At 38.2% G+C, this 18690-nt stretch overlaps 1 protein-coding gene across 2 annotated transcripts in view; it reads left to right on the top strand.

Moving 5' to 3' along the window:
• The window catches only part of LOC134546249 (SNF-related serine/threonine-protein kinase), a 229866-nt gene that overhangs the window by 115927 nt on the left and 95249 nt on the right, over positions 1 to 18690 (top strand). The window contains exon 2 of one of the 2 annotated variants that reach the window (XM_063388939.1): positions 3047 to 3207. The exons of the other annotated variant lie outside the window; for it this stretch is intronic. The gene's annotated coding sequence lies outside the window, so the exon portion shown is untranslated. The remainder of the gene's footprint in view (positions 1 to 3046; positions 3208 to 18690) is intronic. 2 annotated transcript variants of the gene reach the window in all.

Here is an 18690-nt window from a genome sequence, read left to right as displayed (position 1 = left end):
TTGGGAACTTCACCGCTGCAGTGCGCTGCCGTAACGCCCTGTATCGTCTTAGTTGTTATTTATACGTTAGAGCGCAGCACTGTCGCCCGCTGTCATTCCCCGCACCCCTCATCCAGCATTCACTGCAGCTCAACGTCGTTCAACAGGAGGGGGAAGGGGTGTCTGAAGAGTTCGACACTTGTCCGCTAGGGACCACCACAAGTCGATGCCCTAGAGATGGTGGCGATTGCGGCGGTGAATTAACCAACTACCTCAAAACCGTATTAGAATTTTTAACCTGGGCTGGCGACTTCTATACAGTATATATATTCAAAGGTCTCACAAAGAGATTTCAGGCAAAAAAAAAATTCTAGCGGTTTATCCTACATAGAACTTATTTGCCGAAATAAATAGTTAAAATATATTTTTCGTTTTTCAATTAAAAAAAAAGGTAAAAGGGCCTTGTATCACGATGTAGTTTTATTATGTTTTATACGCAGTGTTTTGTCTGTTCCAGGACGTATGGGGTGTTCGGTACTGGGGTTAAAAGAGACGTCATAAAACATGGCCAACTATTAGAAATTTCTTAAATATAAACAACGTTTTAATTGCATTTCACGTGGAAATTTTGGGGAAAACTTAAACGCAAATGGAAATGTTAAGGATTGAGAAAAAGTTATCTTACATCTAAAAAATCAGTGCTTGTTGGATTATTGCATTTTCATGTCATTTTTGTTTGCCGGTGACTCCTACGGGTGCTCCAATGCAAATTAATTGCAAATAATATTTTGTTGCAAAATTTTTAGCTAGACATACGCTTCAAGTTATCTGATATTTGTAAAATGTCGGGCATCGCATGTATTAATAAATAAATTAAAACTGCATTTTGGCCTCACATTAAAGACATTTACACGTGTTGCCGTAGGTTTGCTTATGTGATTACAATTAAAACAACAATATTTAAAGATTAAGAACCACAAAAATATACACGGAACATGTTATCAACAAAACGATTAGATAAAATATATTTTTTTGAGTGGCTGTCAGAGGAAGTGTGGGAAGTTTAAAAGGTAGAGATTTTCTTAATGTCCATTTATGTTTAGTTTTTAATCGGTTCACAGATAAATGTTTCGTAATGTATCGTCTTATTTAATGTATTTTTTAAAATTAGTTTCTAATTTATAATAAAATATTGATTATTGAACTGTTTTTGGTTTTTAACTATTTCACTTGAAAAATCAACCCGAAGTATTTAAATAAAACATTATTGTCACCTCAAAGTATATACCTACTTTGTATGAGTAGGACGGGTTTCTTTCGAAACTACTCGTGAGTACAGTGTGATAGCGTGTCCCTGGTTGCCGTCGCTTGTCGCGCCGCGGGGAGCTGTGAGTGAATATCGAGCCGCGCAGGGCTTCGGCGAGAATATTAACTCGTCAGCCGGCGCCTCTGTCGATGTCGGCAGCGACGGGAGGGAACAATACAAGCGGAAATGAGGCTCGCCTCATCGCTCGAGTTTGCTTCTCCTGCCCCAGCCGTGCTTTCCTTTTCCTTTCTTATTCTTTGCTCTTTACTCTTTATTCCACAAACCAACCAACCCCCCCTCCCGGGTTCCCATTTCCCTGTTTTAAATCAACAAAATTACTGAATAATGACGTGTGGTCGAATTTATAGAGCTGACCTTAAGACCAGGTCTCACACGCCTAGTTCATTTCGTTTTCTGGTCATTACTGATATTTTAGAAATTTTTCCAGTACACTAAAGTGATGAGTGTGAATATTTTTACCGCTATTAGAATATATTTAGTAAACATATGTTAAGAACATTCTCTATGAAACTATAATACGAGAAAGTTTTCGTGATAAGTTCACATAATAGTGTAATACCTAGCCTTTAAGGGCCTTATAATGCTTCAAGGTTTCTCGACACTACATATTCATTCACGCATAATTATGAAACTTGTAGGCTTATTTCTATGGGATATTTTCCAGGCAATTTAAATACGTGTGCAAATTGTATATATATATATTTTTAAAAAAATCTTACAAGCCCTAGCGGGTTGTAATTATACATACAGATACAGAAAACTTTATGTAACGTAGGGACACACCCTATATCGAATCAAATTTTTAAAACTAATTTTAAAATAACTGAAAAGAAAAGGAGAACTTTAAAATTTAAACTTGAATTTCTTAAAATGTTACAATTCTGTCGTAATCCTGCATTGTCGTTCCCGTAGTATTCGTTCACACCACTCCGTAAATCGTGCCAGTGTTAAAAGTAAGAGATTCCGCGGCTTGAGCGAGGCTGCAGTACATTCATGGAGTTACATTATCAGGTTATACCATGCTGTGACGTAGAAAATAAGATTGAATCAGCTGATGTCGGACAAACGGAACCAACGATGAAACTAAACAAGTATTATGGACAACACAACGACGAAAGCACGGACAAAAAATGTTCAACATATAAATATCATACAGCACAAGAATTCCGTTGAAGGAACTTAGCCATGGAAAAAATAATATAACAACACAGACAAACACAGTGAGATAACAACGATGAGATAGATTAATGCAGGCAGACAACAAACCTGGATCATGCAGCAAACATATAAACACAACGATGAAGTACTATGAACAAAACAAAACAACAACGATAGCACTGACGAACACAGACGATTTCCAGTGACAACTATGTCTAAAAAACTGCATTAAATCAAAATTTACCATTGCATTAATTATTTAAGGAACGTACTCAAAACATTGCTGAATTTATACTTGACCACGCGTGATGATTATTAGCAAGTGTTATTTACAATTTCCGTCGTTCAAACTGAAACTCCCATAAAAAGAGACCTTTTAAAACTGTTCCCACGCTACTCATGAACCACGAAGTTTCAGGTGTTTTCGCGCAATACCCGTGTGGTAAGGCGACAGGCATTGCCACGTTTTGCTGGGTCGCGAGCGAATGCATGGCATTGAAACATAGTAATGATTTGTGTAGAACTGGAGCAAAGCTGTATGCTTGAAGTCCTGAGTGCTTGTCACGCTGCCTTCATTTGCAGGTTCGGAACCGTCCTCCGTGCATCTCGCTGCGATGCGCTCGCTGTGGGCTGCAGGCAACCCCCCCTCCTCATGTGAAATGGAACAGAGGACATAGCGTGCTAGAAGACCTATAGAGAAGCGAGCCCAGGATGAGTCGACGTACTTGAAAATTATAAAAGCGGTGAGTTGATCCTCGTTACAAAGACTCAGGCCAAATGCACCCGATTCGTGTCCCAGGCAAGATCGCTAGAGTTTTATGTACAATTATAGTTGTGGTATTCTTCTAATGTTTCACGCTTACGCATTAGCTTATAACATAGAACTTTAAAACCTCATTCTAAATTTATTTTCTTCAGAATATCGTAATCTTGCCTGGCTTAGTGACGCTTATGAAAGAAGTCTCAAAAGCCATGCCCTTGTGCATTTCTTTCCTCTTCCCCCAACCTCCTTTCCCACAAAACCCTCATTCTTGTCTTTTTTTCGTAACTGAGTATGTACTGTAACATTTAGATATTTATGTTTTTGTGCGACAGTTATGATCCAAGCCCTCTGTCAACATGTCGAAGAAGCGGAAACATTTTTATACTTCTCTTATCGCTTGTTACACGCAATTGTGGTGCTCACTTGCAAAACAATGCGGTATGTTAATACATGACTGTATTTTACTTTTAAATGGTTTTATTATGGTATTTGTCATTATGATTTTTTAAATGACTCAGTAAATTTTGGGAGCAGGTTGCACATTTCACTATAACTCATCGTGAATCATCTCGTATGAATTCTTTTTTAAATAGTAAACCCTGTATCCATTTGCAAATAACTTACTTCAGTTGACTAATACATTAAAAAAATGCGAGGCTACAATTCAGTAGGCCTGGCCTGAACAAGGACTATTGTTAGCATTCGCGCAGTTGCGCTGAGCGATTGATGTTCTCGCCAGGCTATAAATGAAGGTGGGAAGGCTCGCTCGTGGACCCTGGCTTGCCGCTAGATTGATTGCGGGCAAAGGCGCCGAGGTGTGTCACCAGGCCCGCCGCCGCTTGTTGTCATTCCATCTGGCGCGCTTTCCCGTTCCTGCTGCAGGATGTTTGTGCAGCGGCGTTACGCAACCATCTCCGTCTCATCTTCTCCCGCTCTCCCGGTTTTTATATACGTATTTTCCCCTCCCTGCTATCTTCTCATTCCAATCGTGTCTAAATCCGGTCGGAGCGGGACTTGTTTGGCTCCGCGGTTCGGGTACGTCGCTGTGCGATGGGGCTTTCCTCCGCCAACCGCTGGCGGTCACGTGCCTCCGTCTGTCCATAGGGGAGAAACTCAGACCTAGTTTCAATAGTTTTGGGTCCACCAGCTAGATAGTAGCTTTCATTATATATTACTACCGTAGCTTCATGGAGTGTGAGAAGTAATGTATCAGCTATTATCAGGAAAATGCACCAGTGAAAATTTAGTTCACTTTATTTTGGTTGCTACTTATTTTGTGGTGTGGCATACCAGAAATACTGAAACACCTAATCATAAATACAGAACATAATTTTTTTATTACAAACCAGAAATAAGTATTTTTTTGGCACAGTAAGGGTCTTCTATTAAGCAATTAGTCGTCGAGTAGTTAAATTATCTTTATAAAGCTAACACTTTGTTGGATTTGAACCTCCCGGCAGGTTTTTTTTTTTTTTTTCTAGTAGTCATGGGCCCACCCAATAGATATTCACATGTCCGTGAAACATGGTTTCAGTTGCCTCTGCCTCTTTATTCTTTGCGTCTACCCACCTCTTCCAATTTTTTCACCGCTTGTACCGAAATTCTGACGCGCATGCCGTGAATGTTATTTTTGGTGTCATTTCAGGGTTACCGCAGTCAAAGAAAATCTGGGAAACCGGTAAAACTCAGGGAAATTGACATAATTTTAATTGTTCAACTTACTGGTAAATTTTTTATTGTAGTGTGTTTCGTTAGTGTATTAAAACCAGCCTTTACACAGTCAAGTTAATAGTTTAACAATTAAACGTAAAAACAACGAATGAATCACCTGTGTATTTAATGATTTGAAACACGATAAAATGTGTGTAGTCATACACCTTGTCACAATAATGTATTGTTTAAAAGTTAGACTAAATATAGTGGTTTTATATTACGAACTGGCAGCATTAGTTATATAGCATTGATGGAAATTATGACAGTGCAACTGTGTATGGGAAAATGATTTTATGGTCCATTTGACATTATACGTGTGATAGAAACGTGTTTCGATACGAATTTTTAGAGTAATATAATATGTTACTTGCAAAATTAATTAATGAGACAGGGAAAAATATATTTTTGGTTGAGCAGGAAAAACAGGGAAAATTCATAGACATTGTATAGTGTAAGAGTATGGAAACCTTGAGTTTTGCATGTTTATTAGAATGAACACAATATTCTGGCACCACACAAAACATTCGATTTCATTAAAATGCAAGTATACCAACTCAAACGTTCGTTGGGCTTTGTTAAGTTTTCATAAAGTATGTGTGTGTATGTGTGTGTGTGTATGTATGTATATATATATATATCGTACATCGTTTTTCGCGGTATTTATATAGTTTTGAAGAACATTTTATATTTTGATTTGAGCTACGCTAGTTCCAAAATATAAGGTATTATGGTTCATTTAAACTCACTAGTGGTTTGAAGAATCAACATCTGCAGTGGTTTTAAAATTTCTTAACATTTATGTGCCACTCATCATTTTGCAGAATTTTATTTTTGAGTGGCGAGTACTGTAGCGTTCGTGAATGACGAACGCTACAGTACTCGCCACTCAAAAATAAAATTCTGCAAAATGATGAGTGGCACATAAATGTTAAGAAATTTTAAAACCACTGCAGATGTTGATTCTTCAAACCACTAGTGAGTTTAAATGAACCATAATACCTTATATTTTGGAACTAGCGTAGCTCAAATCAAAATATAAAATGTTCTTCAAAACTATATAAATACCGCGAAAAAAGATGTACGATATATACACACACACACACACACACACACACACATATACTTTATGAAAACTTAACAAAGCCCAACGAACGTTTGAGTTGGTATACTTGCATTTTAATGAAATCGAATGTTTTGTGTGGTGCCAGAATATTGTGTTCATGGAGCAACATTGCCTTGGGTAGGCCTATTTTTTACTGTTGCGCTCTCTGTACGTCGTGCCTACGGCATTGGTAATGTGTTCTCTCTGGCCGAACCAGATACTTCACACGCAACAGAACTCGCAGGCAGGAGAGACTGGGAGTATGCACTCGCTGCAGGCGCGAACTCCTACGTGCAGCATTGTGTTATCGACAACTTCAGACATCTATAGTCTGTGTCGCGCAACTTGTCTCAGATTTGTCTGCGTGTCTCCTGCCCAGGGACTCCAGTAGCGTACCAGACATAATTTGTTTTGCATCCGTGTACATTATATGTGAAATTGTAATTAAATAAAGTCACTAGAAACAGATTAACAAATATCTCCATTTAAAACATGATTAATTAAAATGAATAAAATCGAAATGTAGGTGGTATTTTGTACTTTATTTTTTATATTCGCGTTTTTCACACTTTTCATAGTCTACAAAAATTGTCTGCACACACTGCGTCTCTGGTCCTGCCACCGGTGTTTCTTAAAATGTATTTGTGAACAACTTCATGTGGTTGTCAACAAGTATCACGTGATGCTTTGCGACATGATGACTGTGTGCTGCAAATTCTGCAAGATGGTCTCGCATTAACTTTCATTTCATAGGCTATGTTTTATTTCAAACGAGAATAATTTGCAATATTTTGGAGCGATAAAAGCTTATTTTTAAGTACTGCTCTTGTCAGATCTTCTTAAAATTTTTGAGGAAGGCTTCAGCAAGTCGACAGCTGGTTATTTTTTCTCTCATGTGTTGGTAGAAATATATATGACTGACTCGCATGTCAAGAGATTACGTAATCATACATAAAGGCTTGCGCTCAACTTAAAAAAACTAACTTGAACGGTATTATCCTTAGTATTTGTCATTTCGAATATAGAATATGTACTAACGCATTTCCAAAAGTCTTATGTAACTATTGTCAGGGCTATTATAAAACCACTCGCCTCGTTAAAATTATTCTTCAAAAATAATGATAGTAATTCTGTATGTTCTGTCAAACCAGCTTTTTGCTAAGATACCCCCACATTCCTGGGTAATTTTTTCGAAGTTATTTTTTAGTTATATGGAGTAAATAAAATTGAATTAAATATTTTGAATACGTTTTTGAGTTGATTTAAAGACATATTACCCTGTGACATCTGGACAGTCTGACAATGTTTCCGTAATTGTTTATGTGGGGATAATACAACTAGCTACCAAGTTCTATGCATTTTTTGCATGTGATGTGCGCGCATATATATATATATATATATATATATATATATATATATGCACACATACACATGCATGTTTACGAAGTAAATATGTGTTGTGTAAATAACTACGTGAAGTTTGCAGGAGTAAAAAATAAAGTTATGAAACTTTTCACTTTACCCCTGAAATTGGAAATAAGTGGTAGTTTAAAACGTTTGGGAGGCGGAAGAGCCCGTGTTAGTACGTCCTTGGTACCGAACTGTAAAAAAAACCTTTTAATCGGGCCGCGCATGTTCGCGCTGTTTTTCGTGCGTATTTCATTTGTTCGTCGTGGCGCGGGATGCCCTCGTTCGAAAGAACACGAAAAAGCTCTCTCGTCAGATGACACGCTCTGCGGCGAGGGAACTCTTTAAATTGAGACACGACCTTAGCGTGGCTCGCTGTTGCTCCAGCTTCGCGCGTGTGGGTACAGCCAGTGTAACGTGACATGGCTCACTGGCGAAGCAAGCGCGCGTGTGGGTACAGCCCGTGCAACTTGGCATGGCCCGCTGGTGCTCCAGCTTCGCTTGTGTGGGTACAGCCTGTGTAACATAGCATTGCCCGCTGGCAAAGCGAGTGCGCGTGCTATAATCCGTGCAACGTGACATGGCCCGCTGGCGAAGCAAGCGCACATGTAATTACAGCCCGTGCAACGTGGCATGGCCCGTTGGCGAAGCTATTACTTATGTTTATTGTCGTTTAATAAGTTTTTACGTCGCACAGCTATGCATAGAAGCTTAGTACGACGGCACCTCCAAGGTTATAGCGGACTTCAAACCAGAACCACTTGTTACCGACTCAGTGCTTATAAATATTAGTCATGTGCCGAATGTTCTGAGATCGAAACCGCGACACTTACTACATAGTGACGCATTAGCTACCACAACCACCGAGGACTCATGTCAGTTAATATCTTTGCAAGCCTATGTGTAGTCATTTCAGACTAGCTGTATTGCCCCGAGGACATACATTTTTGTTTTGACATATTATATATATGTATAAACCTCGTGTAGGTACATCCATCCCCTGGTCTCTAAATTTTTTTCAGTTGCTGAGTTGTTAGGTTTATGTTTTTAATGAATCAGTCGAATTAATGAGTCGAGGTTATAAATTAAAAGTCATAATGTGAATGAATGGTGCCCCGCGAAGTTTTCCTATTTGAATTTGGGAATTATAATGAAACAAGTATTTCGTTAAGTTTATACCCGACCGTAATTTTACTTCGGTTTTTAAAAGCCCTGGTTTCTCTGTGTGTAGTTTTGAAGCTTTCGGAAGTTCTTGATTGGTTTTTACTTTGGTTTTGTAATTAAAGAATTGTCAGAACTCTAATGACTAAAGTATTTTTTCATGGAATCGGGGTAGGAGATTTTAATACAGGCAAGTGTTTCTTTTGAGAGTACACATTAACTTCTGAAGAATTCTGGGTATTCACAAATATTTTCAGAATCGTCTGTATAGTTGTTGCTCTATAATAGTATTTTTTTTGTGAACATTATGTTGACCAGTCTTGAAAACATCGTGGAAATGATTTTAGCTGGAAAAGAGATCTAATATTTACTCATTTCAATATGATTAACTTTTAAAATGGTGGTCATGACGTCATAATCCAAGATGGCGGAGTGTTTTTATACAAATATTTATTAAATTTTTTTATAAATTTAAAAATGTTTCTTGATTTTCTTAATAATTATGGATTTTTAAGATGGCGACCGAAACAAAAGTTTGCAATGATTTAGGATCCAAGATGATTCCGTAACTAAACATGCATCGGTGACGTCATACACATCCCAGATGGCGAGCATAGCGAAAAGTGCAACGTGTCTAGAATCGAATATGGCAACTGTAACGAAATGTGCAACGATGATGTCTTTTTTAAAGATAGTGAAATATTTTATTAAAATTTTATTAATTAATATTTATTTTAATTTTCCCGATATTCTAGCGTAAAAATATGGATTTTCAATATAGCAGCCGTAGCAATAATTGCAGCGGTTACGTCATAATTGAAGATGGCGGGTATGACGTAAAATGTTTTTATGAATTTTTTAATTTTTATTTAGAAGTTTATAATGTATTATTAATAAATTATATGTTTCTCTCGCCGTGAATTAAAGCGAGGACAAAAATCGATTAAGTAACTAAACATTTTTGGTATTTTTGGGTTTTTTGGATGAAACTTTAAGAATTCGAATTTTATGGTCAAGGTCCTGATATCAGTGGCTTATGGCGGCTTGCTTTTAGGTGTATTAAGCCATTTCTAGGAATTTGGGTTCTTTTTAAGGCAAATTTCTTTAGAAGATTTAAGAATTCAGAATTTTTGAATTTTCGAAGAATAAAACGTGAAATTTTCCCTCAAAACGGGAATTTTTCCCTAAAAATAGGGAAAATTTTAGAAATTTTGAGTTACTTTGAATTATTTTTATTCTTTTTTGAGTCATTTTGAAGAATTTTAAGTCCAAGATGGTCGCTGTGATGTCACAATTAAAGATGGCGGTCGGCACTTCCGGCACCAAGCGTTGAAGGTTTGGGCGGGTGAATATTATTTGTCCCCGATTTTCTAGTACGTGCCCGCTTCAGTTAATTAGGAAGTATGATTTTTTATTGCAAAATAAGCTTCCTCATTTTCACATTCTTGTCCAGGAGTTGTGTAATGATACATATCACAATATTTCTGTTTGCAGGAAACTTTATAAACAAGTAAATGTTATTAAAATTCATTTAGTCGATATTCGTGATGCATAAATAAACTGACATTCAGATGAATATACAACTATTTAAAAGTATTGATTTGAGATTAAAATTTTTTAAAAAGACGTTCACGATAGTTAGGTACACTGTACAGACATCTTTACTATAAAATAATGAAGTATCATAACACTAAACATAGCTTAGCATGAAATACACACACTTAGTCAATGATTATGTTTGTAATTATGGTATGATTTGATATGTTGGAATAAAATAACATCTTTAAAAATGTTTTGAAATATAAAACATATAGCGTGTTGTTTATATTTTTAACTTCTTAAATAAAAATATATATTTCTCGACATAGATAAACAATCACATACAAATAAAAGTTTTTTTCCTCAGTGAAACTATTCGTGAAACCCAAACTAATTTTTTGGATTGAATCCCAATAGTTTAAAAAAATACCTATATTTTTTATTATTACCGGATGAAGTTAAACGAAAATAGCTCACTAAAGAACAATTTTCGTTGGAACAAATATTAATTAAGTGGATTAAAGCATTTTACTGAGGCCTGCCGGAAGCTAAAACTCCCGGTCCATCGCGATCTTCAGCCGCACGCACCGCCAACACGGCCAAGCTGTCCGCCGGCTTGTACAGCCACAGTTGAGACTGTTGCCCCGATGGTGGGGGACTTCAATCTTGACCGAAACATTCCAAATGGTTCACTTTTGACGCTGCTAAAACCCACAAGCCAAGACCACCTCTGATAAGGGACGCAAAAATAATGCTATCCTTATTATACCTATGACATGAGTTAACAAATATACGAAAAAGCAAAATTGCACAGCAATTTGTAGGGAATAAGTATTTACGAAAATTAATAATGTTTTTTTCCCGTACGATTACCGAAGGGGATAGGTTGGCCCTATATTAGCATTAAGTACCTATGTTGTGTACTTTCATGGTATATTAGTCATAAAACGTTGGGTAAAAATCACTCGAAAGTGTGTTCTTAAATGGCTCTATTTTGCCCTTATAGTTGTCAGTCTGTATCTTTCATCTCCAGGGGGGAGGGAATACATATGTTGTGCCATATTAAAAATTATTTTTATTTTTGTCCATAAGGAAGCATCGAATGGAACCAATGACCGCCATGTTAAGGGCAATTTTTCGGTTGTAGCAACGGTCCAGTTTGTTTATGGCTTCACTTTCGCTTGCATCGCTAGCACGTGCTCCATATGTTAAGGACATTAGCAATGTCTTTGGCCCCACCACATAGCCTCTGTGGGATGATGTATTGTGTGGCGAGATGTGACCCGTGTGTGTGTCGGGAAAGAAGGGGGGAGGGTGTTTGGTCACGCCATCTACGATGACCCCGTGCCCCAGGTTCAAGAGACACACACGCTTCTTCGAGTGGACACATCTGCCACTCTTGGGCCGCAGCCGGCCAGAGGCCTGTGTTACGCCTCCTTCTGTACTTTCTTTTGTCCTGCTTATGCCTTCAAACTCTCTTATAAACAAACGTTTTTTAAGGGGCCCACGTATTCAAGTGTGTCTTTTTTGTTAGTGAGTTGGGATGATAAGTGTGATGCTCGCTGGTGCTTCTGGTGCGGTATCGCCTCTAAGCGCAAGGCTATGGACTGGCACGCAGTCTTCTCATCGTTAATCGGACAACTATGATATTTTAGCGGTAACCATAGAGAAATAAAAGAGAAATAAAGTTATAATACAGGTCCCTTGAGTGCTTTCAAAAATCTGTACGGCATGTTTCATGCGTAAAAACTGTTCTTAAAACACAAGTTTTTAGCCCTTTTCACTCTTCTAAAAATGCAGTTTAAAAATAAATCTGGAAACATATTTACTCATCCGCCTTCAAAAGTATTCTTGGAAGCTTTTCGTAAACAGACACCATTCTCATTGAGCAGTTTCTAAATCGCGTGGTTTTGCTGAAGGCCTGCACACCGTATGTGTGCCCAAGTAGGCGGGGCCCTTAATTAAGAGTGAGTGTAACACGATTTGTTGTGTGAATAGTCCACAGCCTCGCAGAAGACTTAGTGGATCAACTAACTAAATAAATAATGTTCGCATGTCCTAGCCCCTAGCCCGGGAGCGCAAAGCACCCTCTAACTTTTGAAATGAAATATTGCTATGCGGTATCGAGTGTATGAAATATTTCCGTTTACAAAACTAAATTTAAGTGTTGGAGAGTGTTTAAATGGTTCAAGGTCAATGTGGTTTTTAGAGTGAAATTACCAGAAGTTGTGTCTGTAAAGTGAATAAAATTTGACGCTGTGACCATACACATTTCTGACAGATTACGTTTAGAAAAACAAGGGCATAATCTGCTACGGTTTTATGTTCAAATAGTCATTTCCGAGTTTACTGAAGTTTAACTTCAGTGTTGTGTGTTTTTGTCATTTAAAAAATATATACAAAGCATCACTAGTAAACAAATCCATCGATAGTTAGAATACTACTTTTTTTTCTTCGTTTACTAAAATAAATTCTTCACCATATCCACAATAGTATTTGAGTGATAGAATGAAAAAGACCACGGTGATCCTGCTCGATATGGTAAATACGAACTGATAGTTTAGTTCGCGGGAAAAATGTGAGGTTTTATATGACTTGGACACGGTGTGCTCATGGTTTACAGCTTCTTTTATTACTGGTTGTAATCAGTGACAGGTGTTTTTTTTTCGTTTAGAGTGGGCCAATCAGAATGCAGATTTGTTATCTACAATAATATGCAATTAGAAGAAGCACCAGTGTTTAGAAATATAGTTCGGTACAAAACGTTTTCGCGAAATACTGGTGTGTGTAATCATAGAGCCACGAAAATATTCTGTCATACAAAAAATCCTTATGTATATAGAAAAGCCAGAGTAATTCGTTTGGATTTTCTGGACGATGTCGCTTGCGAGTTCCGATTCGTCTGCGCTGACGGCTAGCTGTAATTGCTCGTCAAACTCGACTGACCCAATTCCAACTGGTATCTCTTCACACAATCGCAACCCATAGGCGAGAAGTCTCCTCTTCCTCGCTATCTGCTCTCTCCCCCCTTCTCTCACCCCTTGGTCTTCTTCTCTCCCAGCGGCAGTACCCTCTACATGATCACACGTCATTGTCACTCCGTCCGTACCTCTTCATTGGACGAGAACTTCCCAATTGCTGGCCTCTTGTCGCGCACAGACAGCCGGCTACACGCAGCGCTGCACCGCAGCTCCGACCATGGGGGAGAAACTCTTAATTGCGAGACCTAGTTGTTTGAAGTAGTTTCGGGTCCACCCGCTAGGTAGTAGTAGCTTTCATAATATAGTTTCAACAGAGCTACATTGAATCTGATAAGTAATGCATAAGCTATTATTAGGAAAACAAACCAGTGAAAATCAATTCACTTTGTTTTGGTAGACACATATTTTGTGGTGTGTAATACCAGAAAATCTGTATATCTTAATCATGCTTTGACACGCGAAACCGACGTTCTCTTGGCAAATAAGCTGTTTAATGTTGGGTTGAAAAAACAAAAATACCATACATCTTGCGCATGCGGACTAGTTCGTCGCAAAAGTATTCGTCCACTGACAATGAAAAGAACAATGACTCGTGAATGCTACAAGGAAGTGAGTGCTTTTGATAAACATCATTTGGTTTAATTGACACGGTAGATAAGGTTACTATTAAAAATATCTCTCAATTCGATAGCTCTGAAAATATAGCTACAAAAATAGAAACTCGTGCAGAAATGGACAATGATAAAGTGTTTGTTCAGTACAGTAACACAAACAATTCAGTAACTCACAGCAATTTAGTACTTTAGGACATTTCCTTTTGAAGTGATGACTGCTTTTAGTGATCTTGGCATTGCTTCTGCGAATTTTTGTGTGATGTCTGGGCATATTTTGATCCATTCTTAAAAAAAAAAACACTCTTCAAGATATTCTTTACTTGTAATCGGTTTTTTTCTCAGTATCTGCCCATATATAGTGCATGAGTGTTCAATGGGGTCTAAGTCTAGCGACTAGGGTAGTGTTTGCAGGACGTGAGGTGAATTGTACAAAAGTCATTCCTTCACGACCCCAACTGTATTCATTTGATTATTATCTTGCTGAAAGTAATAGGCGATATCATTTCCCAGATTCTGTACGCTAGGCTTTAGGTTCTGCTTTAATACATTGAGGTACACTATATTATCCAAAGTTGCAGGTATTGCATGATAATTAACTGTCCCAGCTGCCGAAATACATTTCCATACCAGTATGATTCAACCGCCATGCTTAAATGTAAACTGCAGGTTCTTATCTGGAGCGCTTCGTTCTTCTTTCTTCACATACACCGCTTGTCCGATGTAACAGATATAAGGCATTTGCATTTATCACCTACCTCCACAACTACAGTGGCATGCCATTGTACTGTTTTGCGCAGCAAGACTCTTTTCCCTTGTTTTCTTTCCTTATAAAGAGTTTCTTACGGATTATTCATCCAACTTGTCCAGCTATGTATAATACCCGTCTTACTTGTCGCTGCTGATGTTCTTCCCCGTAGCAGCCTCTAAGTGCACGGCCAGATACATGAGATTTTGCTGCACCGACTGCACAGTGATTCTCTCTCCTCATCGTATCAGCTTTCTTGGTCGTTAGCTTCCTTTCTCGTCAGCAATTTGGTTTATTAGTCACAGACGAACTAGTTTTATATCGTGTGATAATTTTAGCTAGGCGTATTGATGTTCGTGGTATTACTGTGTTTTCCGCCTGCATGTAGTCGGATGAAGCGTTTCCTTTCAACAACCATTCGTTCTCTTGTCTTGCTTATTCTACCCTGCAGGTGGATGCTTACTCGCAGATACTCGAGTTAACACTGAATCTGTGTTTCCGATAAGTTTCAGCCTCGACCTACACACATGATTCAATACAGCCAACAAAGTGGACAATACTATTGCGTTATTGTACTTTTACCAAGACTTGTTTTAGTTAGTTCAATTGTTACGATTTAATGTGTGTGTGTGTGTGGTTGGGGGGGGGGGGGGTGACTGGGTTCCTAAGGGATATCCCAATTAAGTTTTATTACAGTTTTATAAATGACTAATATTTACATCAATAATAAATAATTGTACTTAAAAATGTCCGATCACAAATCACTGTCAATTAAAAATGTTTATTCACAAGTTACTCACTGTGTGTAAAGTTTCCACAGTTTGCACTTCTCACTGGAGCTAGGCTCAACAGTGGATCTCCCCTTTCCTCGCGCCTGCCCACACACGTAGTCTCGGCCGCTCGCGGAACTCTCGTAACTCTCGGAACTCCGGAACTGTCGCGGAACTCGCTCGGTACTCGGCACTCACGCGGCACTTCGCGGAACTCTCGCGGAGGCCGACGTCGCTGCTTAAGTACTGGTAGGTTGTCTTTCCAGAACTGACGAGAGTGGCTGTGATGAGTCGCGTCATCCCAGGCCGACCCGACGCCCGAAACATCAATAATAGCGTCGCTTGTTCACGCCACTTCGCGCGGCGACCCGCGGAATTCTCCAACACCGCTCAGCGATAGATAACAGCGCCGAGGCAGGACTTTGTGTGGGGGGAGAGGGTTAGCGACGACCCTTGTAATCCGGCCAGGCGCGCGTGGAATGCCTTAGGTCAGTGGACCGCACGTGACACGGCGCGTGACGCCAGTGGCCTGGCAGGGCCGCCAGCCAGCACTGAACCTGGCGCGTGTCGCGGTCCTGTCTGCGTTAGTAACAATATTTTGCATTTATGCCTTTGACGACTTGTATGGAACACAGGAAAGAGGTGGTGATATAGAGAGTATTTTGAAACTTTATTAACTTCATTTCTTGTATGTCTGTTTTTTTGTTCGGTATAAATGGTCATGCACATAACACGCGTGGTTGGGAGTTTAGTATTTGGTCTTGCCCGCTGTGCTAAATGTTCTGTTAGTTCCTGTCACTTTTTAATCATTTTCGAAAAAAAATGGAAATACGTTTAATGCATTTCATAGCTAAAATTAATAAATAAAATTAATTCCTAGTGAGTTATCTTAACAGGATTATTTAGTCAAACAAAATGGTTTAAATGTTAATTCCTTTTTGACTTTAATAAAATAGGACCCTTGTAGTGTTTATTTGGCGATCAAACGAAACATCCTTGTGAACTGAAAAACATCTCGGTATCAATAGTTTTTACACCATAACCATTTTCTTTTCGATTAATATTCATTATTTGGCTTCGTGAAAGGATATATATTTTTATCAAATGCCTGAAATTAATAGTGACTTGCTTCTACAAATTATTTATCCCGCAAAGTCATTCGTGTTAATTATTGAATTCATATTTGGAAATTATTACAACTGTAATAATACTGTCAATACACACTATGTTATGGTCTTTGAAATCTCTTGATGTGTGATCTGTGTCTTTAATGAAGGCAAATTTTCAATATTAAGCGATAATAAATTAGTATGTCACAAAAGCCATTAAAAATAATATTAAGTATTTCGGTTTCAATCCTTGCTGACTTTTCCGAGCAAATCGTTCCAAAAATCATTTTTGAATAAGCTAATTTTTTTTATAAACTTCACTTTTAACTGGCTATTCAAAATCAAAAGACCTGTACCATTGAAGTGATATCTTTTAAAATTACATGTACATCATCTGGGATATCCTTTCATTAATTCAGAGCCAGAATTTTTTTTTCTACAAATGTGTTACAGCAAAACTTCAAATCGTAATTGAACATGTTAAAAAAAAATTAAACAGTTTAAACTAAATCCTAATCCAATCTGATAACGATGATTCTCAACGGCTAGCCAATTCAAAACAAGAATATTACTCGGAGTATTGCCGGAAGCTATTTATGTTTAATGCATTTAAATCAAATGGGCTAGATAAATATACCGGAAAAGTCCAAGATGCTTGTGCGAAATTCTGGCGTTGCTGTCACGCCAGTCTAATAGACAGAAGATATGCCCAGTATCAAGATCGACAGTATATTGTTCAAAAAGTTTCCACCAATTAAAAGTCCTTATAAAAGTGAAAAATGTGTCTCACTAGATAATAAAAATCATAATTTAGAAACACACCTTGCCGCTAGATTATTTCTCACTTTTTCGCTTGTGTTGTGAATCGAGAATATTATTATCTAGCGTATTGGGTTGGTTTCAGCCATTGCAGTGTCTAATCATCAGGGTACGAGAAGACCGTTACGTTCCCTCCTACCTCCTCCGCCCTCCTCCTCCCTCCTCCCTCTGTCACTTCACCAGCTCCCCGAATTATTTCCCCTTGCAGAATACATTGAAACGGCAAGGCGAAGTAATTACAGGAAATACCTTCGCAGTGGTCTGCTCCCATCGAGGGGGACTTGTCATTCGTTTCCAGGGCAATTATCCGTCCGGAGGAAAGGAACGGGGATTAATCGATCAGCTGTGCGCGTACAGCGCCTTCTACCTCCCCCACCCCTCCAGCTCCACACACTACTCTAGTAAAGCCCCTGTCACTCACACTCCCCATCGGCTGCGGAACCAAGGCAGGGCCATTCATCCAGTTGGGTCGAATGTATTGTATATATGTACGTGTGTGTGTGTTTGAGAGGTGGGGGGAGGGCCCCTTACCTTCTATTCCACGTCACCTTGGTTGTGTAGCTGGAGTTCGTCTTCCGAGCTCACTCCATTTCAGTTACGTCACGTGCTCACGGAAACCCATTTTTTTTGTGATTTTTTTATGCGTAACATATTAAATCTCGGTATACGGCATTAGGTAGGAGTAATTTAGCGAATGGACGGAAGTAGAATGGAACTGGAATGTGTAACCATGGTGCTGCGCTTCTGCAACGGATGGCGCGAACCAAAATTCACAAAGCCCAAGGGAAATTTTAAAGTATTAACTGTTTAATGAATTTTAGCAAAATGGGCGGTATTTTAATGAAATTCCTCGTTGAAAATTAGGTTCAAACCCTGGGTTTAGTATTTTTTCAAGTCTTTTTCGCTTATCGGAGCCGTTTAATTATATAGTTCAATATTTATGTCTAAATTTTTGTCTGCTAATAAAATTATCACATTTCACGTATATTTATTACGCTCGGCATTGTTTTAAAGAATTCTACGTAAATGTTCGTGTCCGAGTTTCATTATAAGGGTATTTGCAACATGATAAAACATGAATTTGCTCGTTACCAGGGCATATGTTACACATCTCTGGCGAATACTGAAACACTCGCCAACTTTTTTTTTTGTGAGCTATGTTTAATTAAATACATGGAATCATATTTTTTATTCCTTGCATTAATAACGTGGCCGTATAAAAATTGGCTTTGCACCAAGGTTTACGATATTAAGATGGTTTGAAATAAATTCGAACGAATTTAATACTAAGGAAGTTTTATATTTATTATTATTTCAAACCTGTTTTACTGTAATAATAAGTTTCATAAAATATTGTTTTGGCACAATTTTTAGATAACGTTTAAAACATATACCATAAATAATAAAGGATTTGATAGTATATTCATTTTAAAAATGATTTTGTTTTTACTTTCAACATTTATTTCCACCCCTTTCAGTTATGGTTGGTTACCTAAAAAATTA

This window comes from Bacillus rossius, chromosome 1, assembly GCF_032445375.1.
Source record: "Bacillus rossius redtenbacheri isolate Brsri chromosome 1, Brsri_v3, whole genome shotgun sequence".
Classification (NCBI taxonomy): domain Eukaryota; kingdom Metazoa; phylum Arthropoda; class Insecta; order Phasmatodea; family Bacillidae; genus Bacillus; species Bacillus rossius.
The sequence above is the reverse complement of the archived record's forward strand: the minus strand, read 5'-3'. Positions and strand labels throughout refer to the sequence as shown.